General features: G+C 44.3%; 1 protein-coding gene and 1 non-coding gene across 2 annotated transcripts in view; one reads left to right on the top strand and one right to left on the bottom strand.

Annotated features, from left to right (window-relative positions):
• PARVA (parvin alpha) overlaps positions 1-24,571 on the top strand; it is a 184,842-nt gene that overhangs the window by 19,387 nt on the left and 140,884 nt on the right. The gene's annotated exons all lie outside the window — the stretch shown is intronic.
• Positions 15,445-15,517, bottom strand: TRNAG-UCC (transfer RNA glycine (anticodon UCC)). Its single transcript has one exon. It is a non-coding gene; the product is annotated as a tRNA-Gly (tRNA).

Here is a 24,571-nt window from a genome sequence, read left to right as displayed (position 1 = left end):
GCAAGTCACTTCATTTCTCTGAACCTCAGTTTTCCCCTCTGCAGAAAGGATGGGATGAACTTAGTACCAGTCTCTAATGTTGTTAATAATGAATAAGCTGATTCATGTCAGAAACTTAGCTTGGGACCTGGCACAAAAGCACTTAATATTGGTTGTTTTTACTACTATTTCTACTGTTCTTCTTGACCTATTTTGCAAATAAAACATTGGGAAATGTGTTTTGGCTATAGCTCTCATCCCTGCCTATGATTTGTAGTAATAAGAGTGAACATTTATATAGAGCTTATTATGTTCCAGGATCTTATGTGTGTTGACTCATTTAATTCTGCCAAACCCTGTGAGTCACTATGAGATAGGTTCTATTATTATCCCCATTTTATGCATAAATAAATCGAGGCATGGAGAGGTTGAGCTACTAGCCCATAGCTGGCAAATAATGGAGTGGTGGATCCAGGGTTCAAACCCAGACTGTCAGCTCTGAAATCTTATCTTCCTAACCAGTGTATCTTCCTGCCTCCCACTGTATGTTTATATATTTCTATAGGAATGTTTTCCTATAGAAATTTGGAAAATCTGAAATCTATCTTCCTAACTACTATGTCTTTCTGCCTCCCAGTATATGTTTATATATTTCTATAGGGAAGTTTTCCAAAGTTATAACAGTTAAGTGATGTTTATTTTCCTCTTTTTACTTGCATTTAAAAATAAAACCTGTTTTGTTCCTTATAATAGTAATATAACATCATACCAATTTTGAAAAATATAGAAGAGGAAGATTAAATTATCTACAGTGCTATCACCTAGACCAGTGGTCCACATGAAGGGCCAGTTCTTTCGTATTTCCAGGCCACTGTGGACTGTGACGTCCCACTGTGTGTGACTACTATGCAGCTTGTGTAACCTGGAACTTCCCTCCCAGTTTGACAGCATTCAAGCTGGTATGCACTCTGTTCAACTCACAGTTCCATGAGACATGTGCTTGGATGTGGCAGCAATACTAAATTGCTAAAAGTTTCCAAATGCAAACTCTAAAATTATTTTCCTGATAGGGTAACATACAGTTCACAGACTGCTGCTGTCCTGTGAATCACACTGCAAATTGCATCAACTTAGACACTGTTTCCATTTTAGCATGTTTATTTCCAGAATTTTTTTTTTTAAATTTAGTTTCTTCACATTTCTTTTTCTCACTGTATTTCCTGTAACGATGTTCACTATAAATAATTCTTGAATGTAAGAATTTAGTCTTTAATGACTATGATATAATTATAATATTCCATCTGAATAATGTACTATAGATTACCAACCTAGTCCTTCTGTCATGCAGTTCAGTATATTTCCATTTATTTGCCATGATAAAAGTATGATGTTGAACAGTTTTAGTCTAATTGCTTTTCCATATTTAATATTTCCATAGAGTAGATTTCCTAGAATGGAATTACTGGATCAAACAATATGAAACCTTTTCAATTTCTTGATAGTTATTACCAAAAGGGGATATGCCAATATATGCTCCCAGCAGTAGTCTATGAAAGTGTCTGCTTAACGACATCCTTTTCTGCATTCGTAATTATAATTTAATTAATGAGAACAACCTTAATTGTTTTTAATTTCTCTGATTACTGGTGAGGTTGAACATTTTCCATGCGTGTAGCCATTTACATTTCCTCTTTTGCTTTATACTTGACTGGGCACTAGAATAAAATGTTATTACTTTGAACAGATTTCAAACTACTTTAAATTGGAGGCCAAGTTAATCCGTACAGAAAGTCTGTACTTGCTGATGTATGGTATCTCCTTTTTCTGGGTCCTTCCTCGTTTCTCTGCTGCCAGAATTAGGGGATGCCTTTATAAGGTCTCAATGGTCCTGTCTTTAGAATAAGCCATCTGAATTCAGACCAAGTCGTACACATCGATAATGTAGCAAGTATATGGGACTGTGGTGTTTCTTTGTTTAATTTGGCTACGCAATGCAGTTTATGGGATCTTAGTTTCTTGACCAGGGATAGAATGTGGGCCTTCTGCAGTGAAAGCTCGGAGTCCTAACCACTAGCCCGCCAGGCAGTTCCCTATATGGGACTGTTATCTGAATGAATGTGTTCCCCCAAATTTATATGTTGAAATCCTAACCCCCAGGTGGCGATGTTAGGGGGTGGGGTCTTTGTGAGGTGATCAGAGAGAGGTTAGTGCCTTTATCACAGGGGCTCCAGAGAGAGCCCTTCCTGCTTCCGCCATGTGAGGACACAGTGAGCGTGCATCAGCTGCACACAACCTTGCTAGTGCCTTGATCTTAGACGCTGACCCTTAGGACTGTGAGAAATAAAGTTCTATTGTTTGTTAGACACCCTGCACATGGCGATTTGTTATAGCAGCCTAACAGACTAAATTGGGGATAATTCTTGAGTATTTTCAATATTTTGCTCAAAAATATTTTTTCTTTTTTTTTCTTTTCTTTTTATTTCTGTATTTGTGTCAAATTTTGTCTTTTGTCTTTTGTAAGTATCACATGCCAACTTGAATCAAGCAGTTTTTGAGACTACTGATCTGCTGGAATTTCTGACATATTTTTGTTAGTGATGGGGGAAGTAGGAAGCATTTTTGAAAGCTGGATGAGTTTAGGAAAGTCTAGAAGTCTGAATACAAATATTTAACCGTATTCCCATGTACTGTGTGCTTTACTAGCAGTGTAGGCAAAGTGAGGCCTGAGGAGCGGTTCAGGCTGAGGTCTGGCAATAGTTGTGGACCTGTGTTTCCCTTAAAGGGATTTGTTGAGAGCTCTTAATTAATATTGGGCTTCCCTTATAGTTCAGTTGGTAAAGAATCCTCCTGCAATGCAGGAGACCCCATTTGATTTCTGGGTTGGGAAGATTTGCTAGAGAAGGGATAGGCTACCCACTCTGGTATTCTTGGGCTTCCCTGTAGCTCAGCTGGTAAAGAATCCACCTGCAATGCGGGAGACCTGGGTTTGATCCCTGGGTTGGGAAGATCCCCCGGAGAGGGAAAGGCTACCCACTCCAGTATTCTGGCCTGGAGAAGTCCAGGGACTATATAGTCCATGGAGTCGCAAAGAGTCAGACACAACTGAGCAACTTTCACTTTCACAATTAATATCAGGAGATATTTGTCAGTGAGACGTGATTTCTCCGTGTGCCCTTTCAAAGTCTGTGCCAATGGCAGGTGTAGCAGTGGTAGTGGCACCAGAATATTCCACTGCAGGTGATTCCTACCTTAACAAACCTCCAGACCCCTTCCAGGGTTGGTAGATATTTTCAAGCAATGCATAAGACCCTAATTGAAACCTATAGCTACCATAGGGGCAAATAATTTTAACTAGCTAAAATACATAGACATTAAGGGAATTGAGAATGGAAGTTATTTAATTTCATACTTAGGAAAGCTATTAATAAGCATCCACTCAAAAAAAAAAAAAAGCACAACATTCAAATTAGTTTAGAAAAAGCTAGGTTAAAGGAACTTCTTTTCTTTCTATCAAGGCTTAATACTCTCTCTGAATTTCTAAAGCAGGGGCTAAGTGACATATAGGATACAATGTTTATAAAACTTTTTGCTGTAGGATCCTACTTTTCAAGAAGCATCTATTAACCTCTTGCAAAATAGGTGTTTTGCAGCACACATCATTCAGTGGAAAATGCTGGAGCTACCCAGCTTCTGTGACATTGATATTCACGTTGATCTTGAGTCTTTGAAGCTGGTGATTGTTGTGCTGAATTATGTAGGATCATCTGGGAAATGGGATGGGCTTTCCTGATAGCTCAGTTGGTAAAGAATCCGCCTGCAATGCAGAATACCCTGGTTCGAGTCCTGGGTCGGGAAGATCCCCTGGAGAAGGGAAAGGCTACCCACTCCAGTATTCTGGCCTGGAGAATTCCATGGACTATATATAGTTCATGGGGTTGCATATCCCCTGCTTTATAAGATTGATTTTATTTGGAATGCAGTTATTCACCACCAGCTGTCTCTTATGTCCAGTGGTAGACCAGTAGCCTTTGGGGAGCAATAGGATTGGGAAGTCATCATCACAGGTCAGGTGTTTAATGGCACTAAAAATGTGTCTTCCTTTTACTGAAATAGAACAACCAAGACAGTCCAGTAAGCTAAGACATTTGATACAATTTAGGTTAGTGGGCCAATATTACATAGGGGTTAAGGAGAGTGGATGCCTAGAAATACAACTGTGTATGTCAGACCCAGACATTGCCACTTAACTAGCTGTATGACTTTGAGCAGTGAGTCAACCCATCAGAATTCTCAAGTTCCCCACTTATAGTAGAGTGAGGATAATAATTTCACTTATAAGAGTTGTCGTGGGAATTAACAATGCATGGTAAGACCTCAGAATTTCATGTATCAGTTGAGAGCCTGGCGGGGAGCAGTTGGCATCCATGATGAGGTAATCAGAGAGAGTGATGAAGGGACCGTCATCACTCCACCCAAGTGATGTGGGTGGAGTTGAAGGAAACCAAGGATGACAAGGCATCCCAGGGCCGACAATAGCTGGGAACAGATCCTACCCGTGAGCCTTTAAGGGGCAAGGGACGGGGCACTGACCAGCAGCTGGGAAGAAAGCTGTAGCTATAGAAGAGCAAACCATGGCCCAGCAGGGAGGGAGCCAGGGGATAAACATTTCATCCACTGGTCCAGCCCAACTATGGTGGAGAGTGGATTTGGAGCAAAAAATGGTAAGGGCTCAGTTCAGTTCAGTTCAGTTCAGTCGCTCAGTCGTGTCTGACTCTTTGCGACCCCATGAATCACAGCACGCCAGGCCTCCCTGTCCATCACCAACTCCCGGAGTACACTCAAACTCATGTCCATCAAGTCGGTGATGCCATCCAGCCATCTCATTCTGTCATCCCCTTCTCCTCCTGCCCCCAATCCCTTCCAGCATCAGAGTCTTTTCCAGTGAGTCAACTCATCGCATGAGGTGGCCAAAGTATTGGAGTTTCAGCTTTAGCATCAGTCCTTCCAATGAACACCCAGGACTGATCTCCTTTAGAATGGACTGGTTGGATCTCCTTGCAGTCCAAAGGACTCTCAAGAGTCTTCTCCGACACCGCAGTTCAAAAGCGTCAATTCTTCGGCGATCAGCTTTCTTCACAGTCCAACTCTCACATCCATACATGACCACTGGAAAAACCATAGCCTTGACTAGACGGACCTTGGTTGGCAAAGTAATGTCTCTCAGTAGGCGTTAACTAAAAACCATTTTTTTTTGGCATCAGCTCTTAGTTGTGGCACACAGGCTTCTCTGCTTGCAGTGCACAGGCTTCTCTGTAGTTGTGGTGTGTGGTCTTAGTTGCCCAACCAGGGGTTGAACTCGCATCCACGGCATTGGAAGGCAGATTCTTAACCACTAGACCACCCGGAAAGTCCCCAGCTAATTTGAGGGCTACTATGTAATTAACTTCCTCTTTCCCCCCTTGGTCACAGAGCCTTCTACAGGATAGTCTTGCTTATTCTCAGCGGCACTTTTGGAAAATTGAAAATGACTTAACCTTATCGTGCCTCAGCTTGCTTTCTTTCTGCAAAGGAGATACTGCTGGTATGTTTCTCATTATGTGAAAAATATAATGAATTAATACATGTCAGGCACATAGAGCAGTGCCTGATGCATAATAAGCTCTCAGTAAAAATGAAGCCATGAGCTGTTGCCCTTCCTCACAGTTCCAAAGGGATATCAATGTGTATATTCTGCTTTGTTGCAGGTAATACGCATGTACATAAGAAGGAGCTTGTTTTTCTCCTGGGTCTGGCCCTCCATCTGAAAGTTTAATATCTTTCTGATCATGTGTTTCAGTGGTTGAGTCTCCATGCTGGACCTTAACTCAGTCCCAGAAACCCGAATACATTTTCTGATGCTGATGGTAACTTTTCTGTACTGTACTTGGCACAACAAAGAAGGCATTTCTCAATCCTGCTCTATTAGCTCTGCCTATTAAATCTTTGTGCTAAAGCACACGCCATCAACCCCGCCAGCATGTGTCCTGGCAGCCTTCCTCCCTTCTCACAGAGGCCAGTGAGGCGGGGGCCATCGCTCAGATCCTGCCCACTTGTCTCAGTTTCCTCTTCTCTCTCTTGCCAAGGCATCGTTGTGGAGCCCCTACTTCACTCTGCCTTCTCCTTTATTTTCCTCTTCCCCGCCTTTTCTGTTGATGATAAGGGTGTGGAGAGGCAGGGAGAGGGGTCCTCTTGATTTTCCAGTTTTGCCATGAGCAGGAGTCTGTGGCTTTGATGTCACCTGGATGGAGAGCAGGTGCCCTCAAAGGGCATGGGGACCCTACACAACCCTCAGGGTGGGGAGCTGATGATCAGAAGCTGATTGGAGCCCCCACGTGTTCCCCAGCCAGTGCTCTGGGCATTTCCCCTGTGGCCTGAGGGGTTCTGCTATGGGACCCAGACCAATATCAGACCAAATAACAAGTATGTATTCAGCATTTATGTCGGGCAGATGGGGAGAAGCTGGCATTTATATAAATGAAACTAGCAAGCCTGTTTCTTTGTCTTCACAGTAAGACAAAGGGATTACAGTGTTTTTATTTTGCATCATTTTCTGAGGTAAACGATATCTTGAAAAATATTTAAAAAGGGAGTTTAATAGTTACTCAGATACATCACTTATTCCCCTAAATAGGTCTAATGGCTAGGGTTAGTTTGGTTTTTAAATTTTTGCAGACGTTGGTGATGGACAGGGAGGCCTGGTGTGCTGTGATTCATGGGGTCGCGGAGAGTTGGACACGACTGAGCGACTGAACTGAACTGAACTGAACTGAGACCTGCTGAACTCAGGATCCTGTCAGCTCACTGGTTTCAGGCTTGGCGGTATGGCCTCTTGTTACACCTTGCAGTTTGCACATTGAGCAGTGCAAATAGCTTTAGCCAAAGTAGCTTTCCAAAAAAAAAAAAAAAGTAGCTTTCCAAGAGGACTGTGCTTTTCCTCCCCATCCCACCAAGTGCATCATCGTCTTTGACTAAGGGGGACCCGTTATGCTTTATCAGTCTGGAGAAAGCAGTGTGGAAACTCAAGTTAACTGGTACCATATTTCCAATTTATTTCCGTTGTTTTAGAATTTTTTATAAACTTGCACCCCACGAAGCCATCTAACTGGCTTACCATTTAATATAGCACTTTTTTTTTTTATCACTTGGAAATGCTTAGATAGGAGGCTGGCCAGGACCTGAGTTATGGCCTGTGTGTAGTATGTTTATTCATTTGTTCAGCAAACAAACAAGTGTTATTCCAGCCTGGATTACCTTTAGGTCTTGGGGTTGCAGGTGTCAACAGGATATCCTGGGGCTCTTGTGTTGGAGGTGAAGGGCTCATGATTTGGGAAGATCAGCCCATTTGTGGTAGGGATCATGGTACATGCAGACCCTGCTCCCTGGGGATAGCAAGGTGGGTGTCGGGATCCCAGGGAAATGATCCAGTCCTAACGGGATTCAAGAGTACACTCAGTCTCAGCAGGCCCAGGAGGGGAGAAGAAGGAAAGCCCTTCATGCTAGAGCCCAGTCCAAGAACTTGATGCTGCCAGCAGTTGGAATTGCTTTTGTAGCCTAAGTCTTCTGCAGTGGGGCCATCCCTCATGGGCATGGGATGGCAGATGGCCAGGACCTTGCGCCAATCATTAGGGGGGAGGCTGGAAAGAAAGCCCTGAGTTTGGCCCCATTTGGGGCGGTACGGGTGGTCCTGCTCACTTCCAGCTGTGGGGCTTGAGTCATCAGAGGCCCTGGCCAGGGTGCTTGGACATGTGGCCAAACCCAGAGTCTTTTTGGTCCTGGCATCTGATGCTGGCCATCCACGTCTCTTCTGGAGATTAATGAGTCATTGTCTGAAGTCACCGAGGAAGGCTGTGGCAGGCCAGGGAGAAGACCTCGTAATATAATTGACATGGTTCTCACACAGTCCATATGGGAGCAGTAATGAAAATCACTCACATGTGCCTGGTTTTCCAGTTTACAAAGGAAGGAATTTGGGCTATGTCAATTACCAGCTGGGTATCTATGTACAAATCACTTAAACCCTCTTAGCCTCAGTTTCCTCGTTGATAAAACAAGGATAATGAAAGTCACTGCCTTGCCCATCTAATGGGTTTTTTATTTGAGACAATGAAGGACAGGGCAGGAGGCCAAATGGGACCCAAAAAAAGGGCTGGGACAGGTCTGGAGGAAATGCTGAGAATATAGTTTGTGACTAGAGAAGCAGGTGAAATGGTGAAGAAGGGCTTCTCTTCTTCAAATTGCCTCAAATTGTGTAGTCGTCCTCTCAGTGGACACTGAAATTGCAGTGTTCAATGCAAATCAGATTGTAACTATGATTTCCCTGATCATAAAAGAAACACATGCTCATAAACATTTTAAAAAATATTAAATATCAAGACAAACATTAAAATAAACCATAGTATTTTTATTGCTAATATTTGGATGTTTTCTCTCTCATTCATATATCTAATATTTTAACAATAAAATAAGAATCATACCATATATTCAGTTATGGGACTCAAGCTTTTGCAATGTAATTTGTAACATAAATGTTTTTAACAGAATTAGACTCATGCTTTGTATCAGTCAGGATTCTCCAGAGAAACAGAACCAGTGAACATATATCTGTATGTGTGTATTGTGTATACATATACACACACACAGACACATAACATACAGACACACTTAAGCATTTGTACTAAGAGATACCCACACACATACACATATATTTGCAGAGATTTATCTCAAGGAGCTGGTTTACATGACTATAGGATTGGCAGATCTGAAACCTATAAGGCAGGCCAGCAAGCTGAATACTCAGGCAAGAGTTAATGCTGTAGTCTTGAGGCAAAATCTCCTCTTTTATGGGAAATCTGTTTGTGTTTGTAAGGCCTTGAACTGATGAGATCTGCCCACACTGCAGAGGGTAATCTTTTTCACTTAAAGTCAGCTGATTGTACGTGTTAATCCTATCAACAGAATACCTTCACAGCAGCATCTAGTTTTTGATTCAGTAACTGGGTACTATAGCCTAGCCAAATTGACACACAAAACTGACCCATCTTTGTATTTTTATCTTTTTGTTTCTGATGTCGCAAATGTTTTTTTCACAGCAGCATCAAACATTTTATAAGAACTTGATATGACTATATTGTTTTATTCACCGAATGGCTTTACCATCATTTGTTTATAAATTTCCCTGTTGTCAGGTATTTAGGTTGTATCCAGTTTCCACTATAGATGTAACATTGTGATAAACATATTTGGCTACATCTTTTTATATATATATATATTCCCTATTAGTCCCTAGAATATATCATTAGTGGAGAATTACTGAGTCAAAAGTAATAAAGATTTTAAGGCTTTTGATACACTTGGTCAGATTTTCTCTAGACTTCTCAAGGTGTGATCCTTGCTCCAATACCATCAGAATAACCAAGTCATGGTTGCTATTTTTCAGTCACTAAGTCATGTCTGACTCTGTGACCCCATGGACTGCAGCACACTAGCCTTCCCTGTCCTTTACCATCTCCCAGCTTGCTCAAACTTACATCCATTGAGTCGGTGATGCCATCAACCATCTCAATCCTCTGTTGTCCCCTTCTCTTCCTGCCCTGGCTCTTTCCCAGCATCAGGGTCTTTTCCAATGAGTTGGTGCTTCACATCAGGTGGCCAGAGTCTTGCAGTTTCAGCTGGGTAGCTTATGAGAAAGGCAGATTCTTGGGCCTCAGTGCAGACCTACTGAATCAGAGTCTGCATCTTAACTAGATGTCCATGTGACTGTGTACATTGCAGTGTGAGAGGCACTGCCCAAGAAAATTTGTTCTGATTTGTAAACCAGCTATAGTCTGAATGTTTGTGTTCTTCTGAAATGTGTCTGCTGAACTCCTGATGCCTGGTGTTGTGGTATGAGTAGGTAAGGCCTTTGGTAGGTCCTTAAGTCACGAGGGTAGAGTCCTCATGAGTTGGATTAATGCCATATAAAAGAGGGTCCAGAAAGATCTCTAGCCTCTTCCACATAAAAGGACACAGGGAGAAGGGGCCAGTTATGAACCAGGAAGACGGTCTTCACCATAGAACTTGACCATGCTGGTTGACTTTGGACTTGGGCCACCAGACCATGAGAATTAAGTTTCTGTAGTTTATAAGCCACCCAGACTGTGGTATTTTGTTATAGTGGCCTGAATGGGCTAAGACATACCAGAAGTATTTAGGGATACTCATTTCTCTTCACTCTCATCAAAATTGGGCGTTATTTTGTTTTTTTTACCTTTTAAATTTGCCAGCCAAAAAATTATATTCTAGTGGTCGTTTGATTTTTATCCTGTAACAAATTTATTGAATCAGTTGACTTCCATTGGAGTTCAATCAAGAAAGAGCTCTCCCTACCTCAAGGACTGCCTTAAAACATGCTCTCTGACATCTTAGGTGGATTGCATGTCCAGCTATGAGGACATTTAAGGAATTAGGACTCACCTGTAGGTATGAAGGCCTAGTCCAGTCTGAAATCAAAACTCCACCTTCCCTTCCAATTCCATGCTCTTCCACTCCTCCTGGTCCAGCCTGCTCCGCAGCTCAGGCTCGGGTGTGGGTGGTGGGCCTGGAGTGGTCTTTTGCTCTCTTCAGCCCCTCCTTCTGTTCTCTTATCTACAGTTGGGGCAGGAAGGAATATGATGAGAAGGGACGAAAGTCCTCCTATACTGGTGCCATTGTTACAATGCTCTCCTGATGGTTGCTGGCTCACTGCTGATGTATTTGGTTCTTCAGAGCTCCTGCAAGGAATCTTAAAAGAGTTCTTCATTGTGGTTAGCTTGGTTGGGATTTCAGTCTCTGGAATCCGTGATGCAATCGCCTCCCCTGTCACGCACTAAAATAATGGCATTCCAGGACTGCTGTTGCTCTCACCCACAGGAAAGCATAATGTCATCTATTTAAATTCCCCCAAAATGACAGCGACATGGAATGAAAATTCTGATGTTTAAAAAGCATATTTCTGATTGTTAGAATATGGAAAAATCACTTCCTTTGCAGATTGGAACTTTTTTCTTTTTTAAGATTCATTTCAGAATCTTATTGTTTTTCCCACCTGATTAGGAATTCTTGGTTTGCCGTGACCATGTCTTCTCCCGATCTGGTTTCATAGCCCTCCCAGCTGAGAGTGCAGACCAGTCTCCGTTAGGCTCGCTGATTGGGTGGGCCATCAGCAGGTTGTGTCACTATTTCACTGCCGTCCAGTGAGCAGGGGGCTGCTCAAGAGCTCGACCTAGTGTTTTCATCCCTGCACCTCCCAGCTGGCCTAGCGGTGTCTGATGAGGAGCTTGGGGGTGGCCCGTTGAGAGGCTGGGGTGTTGAGTATGCTCTGCGTTGGAATTCCTGAGCTGACTAGCTCTGTGGACTTGGCCTTATCATCTCATTTCCTCACTGATATAATTCAGACTAGTTCGTTTATAAATGTGTATCTTGTGCGTACTACGTGCTAAGCACTATTTTAGGAGTTGGGGATGTGCAGTGAATAGGCTAGAGGTCTGAGTAATGAGACAGGGTCGACGATCGTGGGCATGAATGTTCCAGAAAGAGGGGTCTGCAGGTGCAGCCACAGAGGTTCAAGGAACTGAAAGGCCCCCATGGTTGAAGCGTCGAGGTCGAGGGGAAGCTGGTGGGAGATGGAGATGGGAATCGGGCCAAAGTTAGATCCCATGGGCCCCAAGGGGCTGCCAGGACACTGTGAGTTTTCCCCTGAAACATACGGAAAAGTATCAGAGGATTTTAGAGGTGAGCAACATGATCTGGTTTACTAGTAGTAGTAGTTACTACTACTCTTTGAACATTAACTGCAATTAAATAAGATCATATATGCAAAAGTACTTAGTGGTATGCCTTGTATGCAGTAGGTGCTTGATAAGTGTTAACATTTTCACCTTTTGGCAAAACACTAGTGGTCGCCTACAGTTCGACCTTAAAAGATGAAGTTTGTGGTAGGCTGAATAATGGCATTCCACAGATGTCTATGTCCTAACCCTTAGAACTGGTAACTATGTCACCTTACATGGCCAAGGAGAATGAAGGTTGCAAATGGAATTAACGTTGTTAATTTAATTTTAAGGTGAGACCTTAAAATACGGAGAGTGTCCTAAATTTTCCAGATGGGTCCAGTGTAATCATAATAATCCTTAAAAGAGGAAGAGCAAGGCAGAAGGGAGTCAGAGGGAGACATGAGCATGGAGGAAGGTCAGGAGAGACAGTGTTACTGACTTTGAAGATGAGGGAGCAGCCACGAGCTAAGGAGTGCAGGGGGCCACAGAGCTGGAAAAGGCAAGGAGATAGAACCTTTTACGTTCCCCTTAGAGCCTTAGATGATTGCTTCGTGACAGGAGAGCTACAACAAACCCAGACAGTGTGTCAAAAAGCAAAGACATCACTTTGCCAACAAAGGTCCGTATAGTCAAGGCTTTGATCTTTCCAGTAGTCACGTACAGTTGTGAGAGCTGGACCATGAAGAAGGCAGAGTGCCGAAGAATTGATGCTTTCGAACCGTGGTGCTGGAGAAGACTCTTGAGAGTCTCTTGGACAGCAAGGAGATCAAACCAGTTAATCTTAAAGGAAATCAACCCTGAATACTCATTGGAAGGACTGATGCTGACGCTGACCCTCCAGTACTTCGGTCACCTGATGCGAAGAGCTTTTTCACTGGAAAAGACCCGATGCTGGGGAAGATTGAAGGCAGGAGGAGAAGACAGTGACAGAGGATGAGATGGTTGGATGGCATCACCGATGCAATGGACATAAACTCGGGCAAACTCTGGGAGATGGTAAGGGACAGGGAGGCCTGGCCTGCTGCAGTCCATGGCGTTGCTGAGTCAGACATGACTCGGCAACTGAACAACAAAAACTAGAGCCTCTAGAGGGGAATGCACCCCTGCCAACATCTTTTTTTTTGAATTATTTTTGACCGCTCTGGGTGTTTGATGCTGTGCGTGGGCTTTCTCTAGTTGTGGTGAGCAGGGGCTACCCCAGTTGTGGTGCGTGGGCTTCTGGCTGTGGCGGCTTCTCCTGTGGCGGAGCACGGGACTGTAGGCGCTCAGGCTTCAGTAGTTGCAGCACTCGGGTTCCAGAGCATGTCACCTTCAGCAGTTGTGACACATGGGCTTAGTTGCCCTGTGGCATGTTAAATCTTCCCAGACCAGGGATTGGACCCAAGTCCCCAGCATTGACAGGCAGTTCTTAAGCACTGGACCACCAGGGAAGTCCCCTGCCAACATCTTGATTTGAGTCCAGTGAAAAACCCATTTGGACATCCAACAGCCAGAATTGTGAGATAATGAACTTGTGTTGTTTCAAGCCACTAAGTATGTGGTAAAGATTTTGTACTAAATATTCCAAACTCCAGTTCAGTTCACTCCAGTATGACCTATGATGCATGCGTTTTAAGATTTCCGTTTAGTTCCCCATCTATTGATTGATGCCTATGGCATGCCAGGCTAGATAAGACGACTCTGGAAGAGTTGACCGTCTAGGAGACTTTCTGGTATTTTCCACAACCTCTAGGGGTACCGAACTTCATATGTGCCTCTGGTGGCACATGGCAGCCTCTCAAGTGCAGAAGTGAAATGAGGCCTGCTTTTCATTGACCTGGGAGGGCAGGGGAAGCGGCTGAGCTGGCAGTGAGAGGTTGGACTCTCAGCTCTAAATTGGCTGGTGACCCAGACACAAGGACTGCAGGGAGGGGTGGGCTTGCCCTGGGCCCAGCCCACAGGCCTCCTCCATGAGGCACCCCAGCCCTCCCCCTACCCCCACTAACACCCCTTCTCAGGCCCTGCCCCTACCCTGGGGGGCTCTGGGCCAGCTGCCTCCTTGCTTGGACTGCTCTTATTTTCCCTTTACTAATCATCAGGTCCTGTCTGTGGAGGCAGCAAACAGGGGCTCCTGGAGACAGACCCGCCCAGGCACAAGTTAGGGACTCAGTAATGCCTGGGGTGTGATTGGTTGGGGCTGGATACAAAGGGTTCCTGTATAAAGCAAGTGCTTTCACTGTATCCTTTTAGGGAAGTTCATTCTCTCTGGTTGCCTCTCCTCCTCCTTTCGGAGATGTTACTAGAAGATCTCTGCAGCAGGGGCCCAGCCTATACCAGTCCATCCTTCACACTGAAACTGTCAGAACGTTTGCGCCAGCACCAACCACCAGCTCTGACCTAGTCCTTCATTGACTGGAAATCCCCCTCCTCTTATCACCCCATTTATAGCTGTGGTTTCAAACATTAAAAAGAAAAATAAAATCAATGCATTGTTTTTCAGTGAAATATCAGTATATAAAGCTGAATACCAGGAGGCAGTAAAGTATAGAATTGTCATTAAGTATCCAGACTCTCAGTCGTGCCCACTCCAGTGTTCTTGCCTGGAGAATCCCAGGGACGGGGAATCCTGGTGGGCTTCCGTCTATGGGGTCACACAGAGTTGGACACGACTGAAGTGACTTAGCAGCAGCAGCAGCATCCAGAGTCTAGCATCAGACAGAGCTGGGTTCAAATCCAGACTCTGCCACTTATCCCAACAAGTTGTCTAATTGCTGTCTTCATTTCCTCTCCTGTAAAATGGGATGTGGGCAGTTCTTAGTGCATGGGGCTGTTTTGGAGATCAGAAATGATTACTTAAGAGAGTGCCTGGCTGAGAATAGGTACTCAATAAATGTTGGCTCTTGTTACTAGAATATGAATTAATCTTCTAAATTCTCATGTGTAACATGTATTATCATTTTATTATACAATTGTATGATTAATATTTAATTATACAACCCATTGCAGATAGTAGTTTGACTGTATGAACACAGAATTTTTAAAAATTAATTTTATTTTTTCGAACCATTTCAGATTATCAAAAATTTTGAGGATTACAGAAATTCCCATTTACCTATTCCCATCTAGTTTCCCCTATTGTTAACATCTTACACTAGTATGGCACATTTGTTACCATTAATGAACCAAGATCGATACATAATCATTAACTAGGCTCTGTACTTTATTCCCCAGAGAAGGCATGGCAAGCCACTCCAGTACTCTTGCCTAGAAAATCCCATGGATGGAGGAGCCTGGTAGGCTGCAGTCCGTGGGGTCGCTAAGGGTCAGACACGACTGAGCGACTTTACTTTCACTTTTCACTTTCACACATTGGAGAAGGAAATGGCAACCCACTCCAGTGTTCTTGCCTGGAGAATCCCAGGGACGGGGGAGCCTGGTGGGCTTCCGTCTATGGGGTCACACAGAGTCGGACACGACTGAAGTGACTTAGCAGTAGCAGTACTTTATTCCCTAGTTTTTACCTAGGAAGGTCATTTATCTGTTGCAGAATTGCATCCAGAATAGCAGATTACATTTATTATTTTTTTAAATATGATAACATTTTATTTTAGTTTTTAGAGTACTTATTTACTTGGCTGAGCTGAGTTTTAGTTGTGACATCCCTGACCAGGGATCGAATCTGGGACCTCTGCATTGGAAGTGCAGAGTCTTAACCACTGGACCACCAGGGAAGTCCCAGCATATTACATTTAATTGTCACTCAGAAATGGAATTAGGCTCCTGGACTGTGAAGAAAGCTGATCGCCGAAGAATTGACGCTTTTGAACTGTGGTGCTGGAGAAGACTCTTGAGAGTCCCTTGGATTGCAAGGAGATCCAACCAGTCCATCCTAAAGGAGATCAGTCCTGGGTGTTCATTGGAAGGACTGATGCTAAAGCTGAAACTCTAATACTTTGGCTGCCTCATGTGTAGAGTTGACTCCCTGGAAAAGACTCTGATGCTAGGAGGGATTGGGGGCAGGAGGAGAAGGGGACGACAGAATGAGATGGCTGGATGGCATCACCGACTCGATGGACATGAGTTTGAGTGAACTCCGGGAGTTGGTGATGGACAGGGAGGCCTGGCGTGCTGTGATTCATGGGGTCACAAAGAGTCGGACACGACTGAGCAACTGAACTGAACTGACTGAACTGAAGGAATTAGGCTTCTGTTGTCTGTGACAGGTTCTCAGACTTCTCTTGTTTTTGATGGCAATTTTCAGGAGTACTGGTGTTTTGTAGATATTTTGTAGGATGCCCCTGTATTGGAATTTGATGTTTCTCTCCTGGTTACCCTGGAGTTGAACGCAGGAATTTGGTCAGTGGATCGTGGATAGCTCCCACAGAGTTCTCTTAGCTTCAGCATCCATGAAATTAGAATCAAATGTCTGCGGGAACTCTCAAGCACAGTTTGGAGAATCATGGATAGATAAACAGGGTCCTTGGTGTGGCCTATGAGATCCTTCTCAGCCTGCCCTACCCGCTTCTCTAGCCTCTTCTCCCTGCTGGGAGCCCTCCAGATTCACCACAGTTCCCCAAGAAGCCTGGGCCTTGATGCATACTGATTCTTCTACCTGGAATGCCTGCCCTCCTTTCCCTGTCCAGCTGATTCTTGGCCTCTGAGAGCCAGGTTAACTCTTGCCCCCTCCCTTCCCACTTTCCCTAAGGAGGCTGACACTGTCCCCGGGGTTCCCTCAAAGCTTGACATTTCTCTCTGTATTGTCCTTCTTGGTACAGGTACCAGTCCACCTCTCCCTCTGGGCCAGAAGCTTCTTGAGAGTAGGGACCGAGTCATAATCCTCTCTGTATTCTTCATGCCTGGTGTGAGGCCTGGCATGCAGCAAATGCTCAAGAGCTGTTCTGACATTTAAGAGGGGTGCTGTGTCTGTACCAGCCTTAACACAGCATGTTTCCTTGATCCTAAAAATGTGGGGGTGTCCCTCTGGATGAAGGATGCCAGTAACCAGCCCTTTGGTGGCTCTTTTAAAGCCACTTTCTCCGCCCTGAGGAGGGCGAGTACATGGTGTGAACATGGAAATGGCCACCAGGGGGCTCCAGGGAGCAGTTCACCAACCCAGCCCGAGAGGAAGATTCCGTGGTGGCTTCAGCAGCCAGCCTAGAGTCCTGCAGAATTCACACACAAAAATAGTGCATCCAAAGAGAGGTCTGTTTTGCTACTGATGTACCAGGCTCTGTAGCAAGGACAGGATGTACCAACCTGTTCTGAAAACACGTGTGGGCCCCAGACAGTCTTTTTCCTCCAGAGATCTCTGCCTGCAGAAATTGGCACAAAAGATACCAATAGCCAAGAAATAACATTTGCAGGAGCAAATGATCTTGTTACAACTGCCAGCAGACCTTCACTTCATTCGGATTTCCAGTTTCTGCTTCCACTCCAGAGTTAATAGTTCTCCCTGGATCGGAAACTCTTAATGAATATTACTAAAGCCAAGATTATCACTGAGAAGTTGGAGCCAAAATCTCAGGGCTTTTTTTGAATTCTATGAGAAGGGGGAAAAAATAGCTGAGTTAATTTAAGATAACGAAGCTTGAATTAGAAATTTCTCTCTGGGGTCAGTAACCTCTTTAATTTTGTCCTTGTGGTTGGTATTATTAACACTCATAAGAATAACAATAGCTCTAGTATATTGGGTACCTATTCCATGTTACACTTTGGGATGGAGATTCTGCCCATAAGGGGCACTTGCCCTTGGGCATCCAGGGGGAATTAAATCAGCATAATCCTCACCCCTTCTGCTACAAAGATACGAGCTCCGTCTCATAGGTGAGGCAGCTGAGACTCAGCCACGTTAAGTGGTTTGTCAAGGCTAGAAATCAAATTCTTTCTGGCTTTAAGACTTGAAGTCTTGTCAGTCACGCAAGCACACCCCAAAAGTATCTAAAATAGCTGCCAATCATGAAACATGTCTGTACTCCAGGGGATGGGATGGGATTATTGCAGGAGACAGAAAGATACAGTGTTGCGAGTAAACCCATCATTAATAATAATGATAAAAAGGATGATAGTATCTTACAGTTCTGGGGCTACAAGCTTCCCAGCAGTAACAGTAGACAAATGAAAATGGGCGGGGGGTGGGGGGGGTGAGTATCTGCTGGAATTTAATGCTGTTTGCACTCAGAAGACTTTTATAGTTTAAGAGGAAAGTTAAGATGGAATCTCTGAACTCGCATGTTTTAAGAGGCAGACTCCTCCTACGGGTTTTGACCCAGCTGCTCATGATCCTCCCGTATCCACCTTCTGTTTGGCTCCCCAAATGTGACGGTGATCAGGTGAGGTGCCCATCGGACAGGCTCCAGGAAACTGGCCCTGGCGGCTCCCTATCCCAAAGCCTTTCTTGCCAGAATTTCTGAGAATGAGCATGCTAAACTGTAGAGCCCAGAACCAAACTTGGAGAACACTCCAGCCCCAGCTGAAAGGCATTAATTGTCCATCCACAGCTTTCTTAAACAGGAGAGCGTTTGTAACTGGAGCGCAAAGCAGTTTCAACACAGAACCATGACTAAAGAGGATGTGCAAAAACCTCTCGTACTTTTGTCCCATAGCCTAAGTCCCTTCAGAAGCCGCCAAGCTTCTCAGGACCGGGTATGTGCCATGCCCTTGGCCGGGCATCACGCGCCCATGCCCGGCTTATCCTTGGCAAGTTCACTTCGCCGTGCTCTGAGACTTACCCCGGGGTCAGCATGGAGCTATTAATTATTTTTCTTTGTCAAACCTTTGTCAGCAACTTCATCCGCAAAGAAGTGGTTTGTATTCCCTTTGGCAAGAGTTGTGACTCTAGTAAATAAGAGATAATTACACTCGGGTTTTAAAATTAAAACACACAAAAAAGCTAACAGTGCCAATGAGGAGTTACTTACATTTTACAGCAGCCTGCTTCCCTCGGGACAACAGACTGAGTTTGCTGTGTTTCATGCAGACTCTGAGGGGTCTGAAGATAGATTTTTATTTTAAGGGGCCTGAAACTCCTCTCTTGCTTCTAGTTAGTATGAAATCATGCTTCACATTCTTTCGTATTTTAGCACCTTTGAAGGAATTTAAGGATCTAAAACTGAAATTAAAATATGAGCATTAAGGAGTCGCAAGATTAAATGAGAGAATGTATCAGAAAGCGTTTGGAGATGTTTTTATTGCATCATGTTCATTATATGTGCATAATGCTTGGTTTTGGCAGGGAAGGAGGAAGGCGTTCTTGTCTTGTGGCTGCTGAGAATTTCTTTCTTTTTTTTTTTTTTGGTCCTCTACTTTGCGCTTGGAAAGTGAAAATATATTCAAGTGAGTCCTTACAAACATTTGATCTTGTTTTCCTAAGAAGTGAGAGGAATTGTGAAACGTAATTTTAAAAGTGGAAATGTATATTTTTTTCTCACGTAGAATTATTTGCTTAGCGTCGTTTGGCCAGTGACCCCATCTTTGGGGTGGGAGAGAAGTCCTGTTGGGTGTGGCTGACCCTTGATGCTGTTCACGATGAACTTCTCATTAGTGTACCTGGTGGAAGTTGGTGAAGTTTTGCTTCATGGAGCTTCTGAGAGGAGAAGACATCCTGCCGCTGTGTCAGGAACTAATGCCATAGATTGAAGGGCTGTGCTCTTTTTAGAATGTAAGGCTGGCTGCAGAGCCCACCTGGGCACTGGCGGGCAGGCTCAGCTCTTTGCTTTTCACACACGTGCCCCTCCTCCACAGCCTTGATGAGTGATGTGCGGAGGCCAGTCACAAGTGAGCTGCCAACTGTACTTTCATAGATGGGCGTTTGGGCCCTGGATATCTATGAATACCCCCCAAAAGACTCTGTAGGGCCCGTAGGAGTAAAGATGGTGTGGGAAACTTGAAACCAGAATTCCAACATGGTGGAGTGGAGAGAGTTTCATGTGTTGTGTGCTAAACTTTCTCATAGGGCTTTCATATTTGTAAATTATAGGAGAAAGCCCTCTTTTGACAACCCTGCATTTAAGACGTTTCCACCACTTTGACTATTAAGTGGCATTATCTTGCCCTCCCCACCCCCACCCCAGATGTGCTTTGATAACCAGGCAGCACTCCCTGATGTCATCAATACTTAAATTTATTTGGAGGGATGAGGAGAGTTTTAGCCCTTGAGAAACAATGTCCAGTGTTTACTCTCCAGGGGAATCAGCCTTTACATCATCTGAACCTAAGACATTTTCTGAACTGTAATATATATTATCACAGATCTTAATTTGAGGCATAGATGTTAGAATAATTTCATTTTGAAATATGGTGGTAGTAAAATCCGGCATTAACATGAGCAGTCAATAATTCAAACTTTTATTTGCTCTGATATCAAAGGAATATCTTTCTGCTCCCACCAGCCGGGTCGGGGGAGCAGGGAGTATGGGGGGAGGGGGAGGGGGGAAGATTTAGCGTTTTGCTGATAATACTACTTTTCCAGCCCAATTTGATTTTTTTTCTTAAAGAACTCCTTCCCCCCCGCCCCCGCCCTTTGTAACTGATTTGTTTAGTTTCTGAAGTCCACAAGAGTCCTGCGTGGCTCCCTGGATCTTTGTGAAAAGGCACATGACCTTTCCCACTAAACTGTTAGCGCTAATCTATGCATGCCTTACCAGGGGCAGAAAGTTTGAAAACTTATGAGAACTGTTTATAATCTCCATTTGTTTCCCCCTTTCAACATCTTAATGCCACAGTGAACTGGCTGTTTTGGCAAAGAGGTCTCACGTGGGATGATTGAGGGGGAATTTTCCCCCTTGGTGGAACTGATTGACTAGCCTATGTGAGCTGCTTTAGAAAACTTTTCATCTGTAGAATAATTTTGGCCATTATGAACATGAATGGCTTTGTCACCCTTTAGCAGGCAGATGGAGCATATGTTTCACATTATTAATTTGAGGCGGCATTAGGGCTGGTTAAAGTAACTTTTAAGAAAGCAGAGTCTACACGTCCCCATCATGCTTCCAATTCCACTGCAAAAGGCAGTGTTCACACTGCCCAGGGTTGTGGAACAGCCCCTTCTGATGGGAATGCTGTGTGACATGGACCTTGCCAAAAACTAATGGATCATTTACAGGAAATAAGAAGTTAAGGAGGAGGATGAGTCAGTAGACTTCAAAGCGAACCCATTTCCACAGAACTTAAATAATGAATACCAAAGACTGAGGATTTCACAGACAGCTCCTCCAGCTCTTGGTGCAGCTGGAAACTTCGCCCAGCTCCAGTACTGTCTGCTCTGATAAAGGGTCCCAACTGCTTCAGGAAAGAAGAGGCGATAAGAAAGGGAGAAAGAGTAGGGCAGGGATGAAAAAGAAAGAAGGGGAGTGATTTGAAAAGAAAGGGAGAGGAAGAAGGATGGATGGGATAGATGGAAGGAGGGACGAGGGAGAAGGGAGAAGGAACGGAGAGACGGAGGGGCAGAGATTGGGGGTGTCAGGTGGTGGGTAGTCAGGTCTAATTTTGTACAAATATATTTTGTGTGGCAAGTATCCTGGTACCCCAGTCAGACCCCAGTGGGTCTCTGTTTGGCAGATTGTGCTGTGCTGTGCTTAGCCACTCAGTGGTTTAGTGGATTACTAAAGTCAAAATAAAATTGTGTATCTTTTAAATGCCACTTAGTCATTTATGAGATCATGGACAAGGGGTTTAAGGAGTTTTCTTTTGGAACTGCTTGTGATGGAGAACTGTGTTTGAGAAAATTGAGGGCTGGTTCAGGTTACAAGCACAGTGCAGAGGTCCCTCACTTAAGGAAACTTGTATATATCAGTGAAATAGTTGGATTTGGGGGATTTATGTGTATGACATAAATTTTTTTTTTTTTTTAAGATTTAAGGGAAACTTTATTCCGTCTTTCCCAAAAGCAACCAAGCTTAAAGACGAATTGAGATCAATAGAGAAGGAAAACCTAGACAGACAGACAAACACACCCCCCCATGAAGGGAAGACAGTCCAGGTCAGGGCTGCTAGGTCAGATTCTCTCCATCTTGGAAATGAGGTCATCACAGATCCTGGTCAGCTCATCCTTCTCTTTAGTCTTCTGCTTAACCACCTTCTCAGCGAGTAGACACGCATCTGCTCCTTCCTCAGGACCACCTGCAGCACCAGGGCGTCCGTCCGCCCCTTGCTCCGGACCTGGGTGATCTCCTTGATTGCCTGCTGCAGCTTCTTCTCCCCCTGGCCTTCAGTGCCTGGTACTTCTGGCCCTTCTTCTTGACCCTCTCTATGTAATCCTCAGCACATTTCCTCAGCGACTCTTCATTCCTGCGGTAGCCTTCGATCACCTTCTTCTGTTTCTCAAACCGCTTGAAGAGGTCGAAGAATGACTTCTCCTTGTAGTACAGGTCCGCCGTCAGCTGAGCTTTCTCCTTAGAACTTTCTGCATCTCGGCCTTGACAAGTTCCTTCTCTTTCTGAGCCTCCTCCATTGCCTGGTTCCCAGTCCCCTCACACCCGTCCGCGATCTTCCCCATCTCCAGGATCCTCTCCTGCAGCGCCACGCACCTGCTCATTCTCCTGCATGGCCTCCACCACTGTGTCCAGCGGTTCCACTGGATCCAGCAGTTCCAGTTTCAGGAATTTATTCAGAAGAAATAATTAGGGAGAAGTATGAACACTGTGTGGATAACAGCTTTGTTCATACTTGTAAAAACTTTGAAATAAACTTATACGTCTAATAGCAAATAAATCGTGGTGTATGTATATTACATATACTGTAACATCATCAAAATACAGTGTGGTTCTGTATTATTGACATGGAATGATTTTCACAGTATATTAAAAAATTTTCAGGAAGCATATGCTTATATGTGTATAAACATTTATATTTACATTGAAAAAGAATCTGGAGGGATATACCTAAACTGTTAACAATGATTAAAACTAGGAAGGTCGGGTTTGGGGTGATTTTAATTTTCGTCTGCAGTTTCTCATTTGTTTTCTACAATGAATATGTATCACTTGCCTACTCCAAAAAACAATTGAAAGAAAAAAAAAATTGGTAGGAGTGGGGGATTTTTCACTCTGAGAGGATTTGTTCAAGTTTTTTTCCCACAGAGAAGGGCCCAAGTTAAGTTTGTGTTTACGAGCCCCTCCCAATGTTGGAAGGGGGGCAAAAACCTTCCCAAATGTCAAAATCCTGTTTCTGGATCTCTTTTGCTTCACGGGCCCTCTGGTGCCAAGTCCTCCTTCTTGCTCATAGCCTGACCTGAGGCCCCTCGGGTGGCCTGATGCCCTTGCAGCCAGCAGCACTGGAGGGGGAGGCAGCAGGGGTACCTCTGGCCAGATGGCAGGTACCCTTTCCTCTGGGCTGGAGACTCTAGGTTCTAATGGCAAGTGACCAGAGACCACCCAAGGTCAGCATTGGTATTTTAAAAGACTTGGGGGCTGGAGGGGGAAGAGAAATCACTTATTTTAAAGAAAAAAGAAACCCTAGACTGCCAATCATTGGAAGGTTTTTGCTGGACCCAGGCCCTCTTGGTCCAGAGGAAAACCAGGAACTGCATTCGTGCCCCATTCTCAGAAGTTCTCCAAGTGCATCAGCATGGGCCCATCAAGGGTCTGAGGTGAGGTGTGGGGGCTTTCTTGCTGCCTTTTCCATGATAAATGCTTCTACTTTCTGGGTGACATGGGGTTTTATTCCCTCACTGTGGACTTGACAAGGGTGCTCTGACAGGTCCTGACTACAGGCCTCTGAGAAGTCCCTCTGTATCTGCTCTTCCATCTGCTGGAAGGCCATGGTGACCTCTGGGACTACTTCCCACTCTGTCTTGAATTTTCTTTGTTGGATCCAGCTGGTCTCATCCCTGGGGCAGGATGGGTGTGGGAGGGGGACCAAGATAGTTGGGATTCTTTAGCTGGTGGGTTGCTGGCCTGGAGCAGAGCCCAGCTTCTCAGCCATCCCTGCCACAGCCTCCCCCACCGCCTAGTTCTTGGTTGGAATGGAAGATTCAGTTCTGACTTGATTTGGATCAGCGTGCTGAATGCTTACTTCTCAGCAACCGGACCTCACTGGAGCCAGACTTAATCTTTATTCATCACCCACTGGCTTTGTGATCCAGGCAGATCATTTAACCTTTCTGAGCCTCTGTTTCCTCATCTGTAAAATTTCAGCTTTATTGAGGGTTGGAGGTTGGAGGGGAAGATGGGTAGGTTGAAGACTTACTTCCCTAACATAGGGAAGTGCTTCGAATAATATCTCGGACACTGTAATAATATTATTACTGCTGTGATAACTGACATTTACTGAACAATACTTTATGTCAGGCAGTTTTCTAAATCCTTTGCATACAGAAATTTACTTAATCCTCACAATGGCCTCTGGAGTAGGTACTAACTAATCCCACTTACAGATGAGAAAAATGGAACCATGGAGAAATTGAATAACTTGCCCAAGTTAGTATATGAATTAGTGAAATAACCAGGCTGTGACCAAGAAGTGTTTTTTTTCTTCTTTTTTGATTGTGGTAAAATACATATAACATGGGCTTCCTAGGTAGCAGGAGACCTGGGTTTGATCTCTGGGTCAGGAAGATCCCCTGGAGAAGGAAATGGCAACCCACTCCAGTATTCTTGCCTGGGAAATCCCACGGACAGAGAGAGGAGCTGGCAGTCTATAGTCCATGGGGTTGCAGAATCAGATATGACTGAATGACTAAATAACACATAACATAAAATTTACCATCTTAACCATGTTCAAGTGCACAGTTCAGTGGTGTTAGGTAAATTCACATTGCTGTACAGCTGATCTCCAGAGCCCTTTTTCAT

The sequence above is a fragment of the Moschus berezovskii genome, chromosome 14 (genome assembly GCF_049115385.1).
Source record: "Moschus berezovskii isolate FMDL1 chromosome 14, NW_MosBer_1.0, whole genome shotgun sequence".
Classification (NCBI taxonomy): Eukaryota; Metazoa; Chordata; class Mammalia; order Artiodactyla; family Moschidae; genus Moschus; species Moschus berezovskii.
Note: the sequence above shows the minus strand (reverse complement) of the source record. Positions and strands in the feature narration are given on the sequence as shown.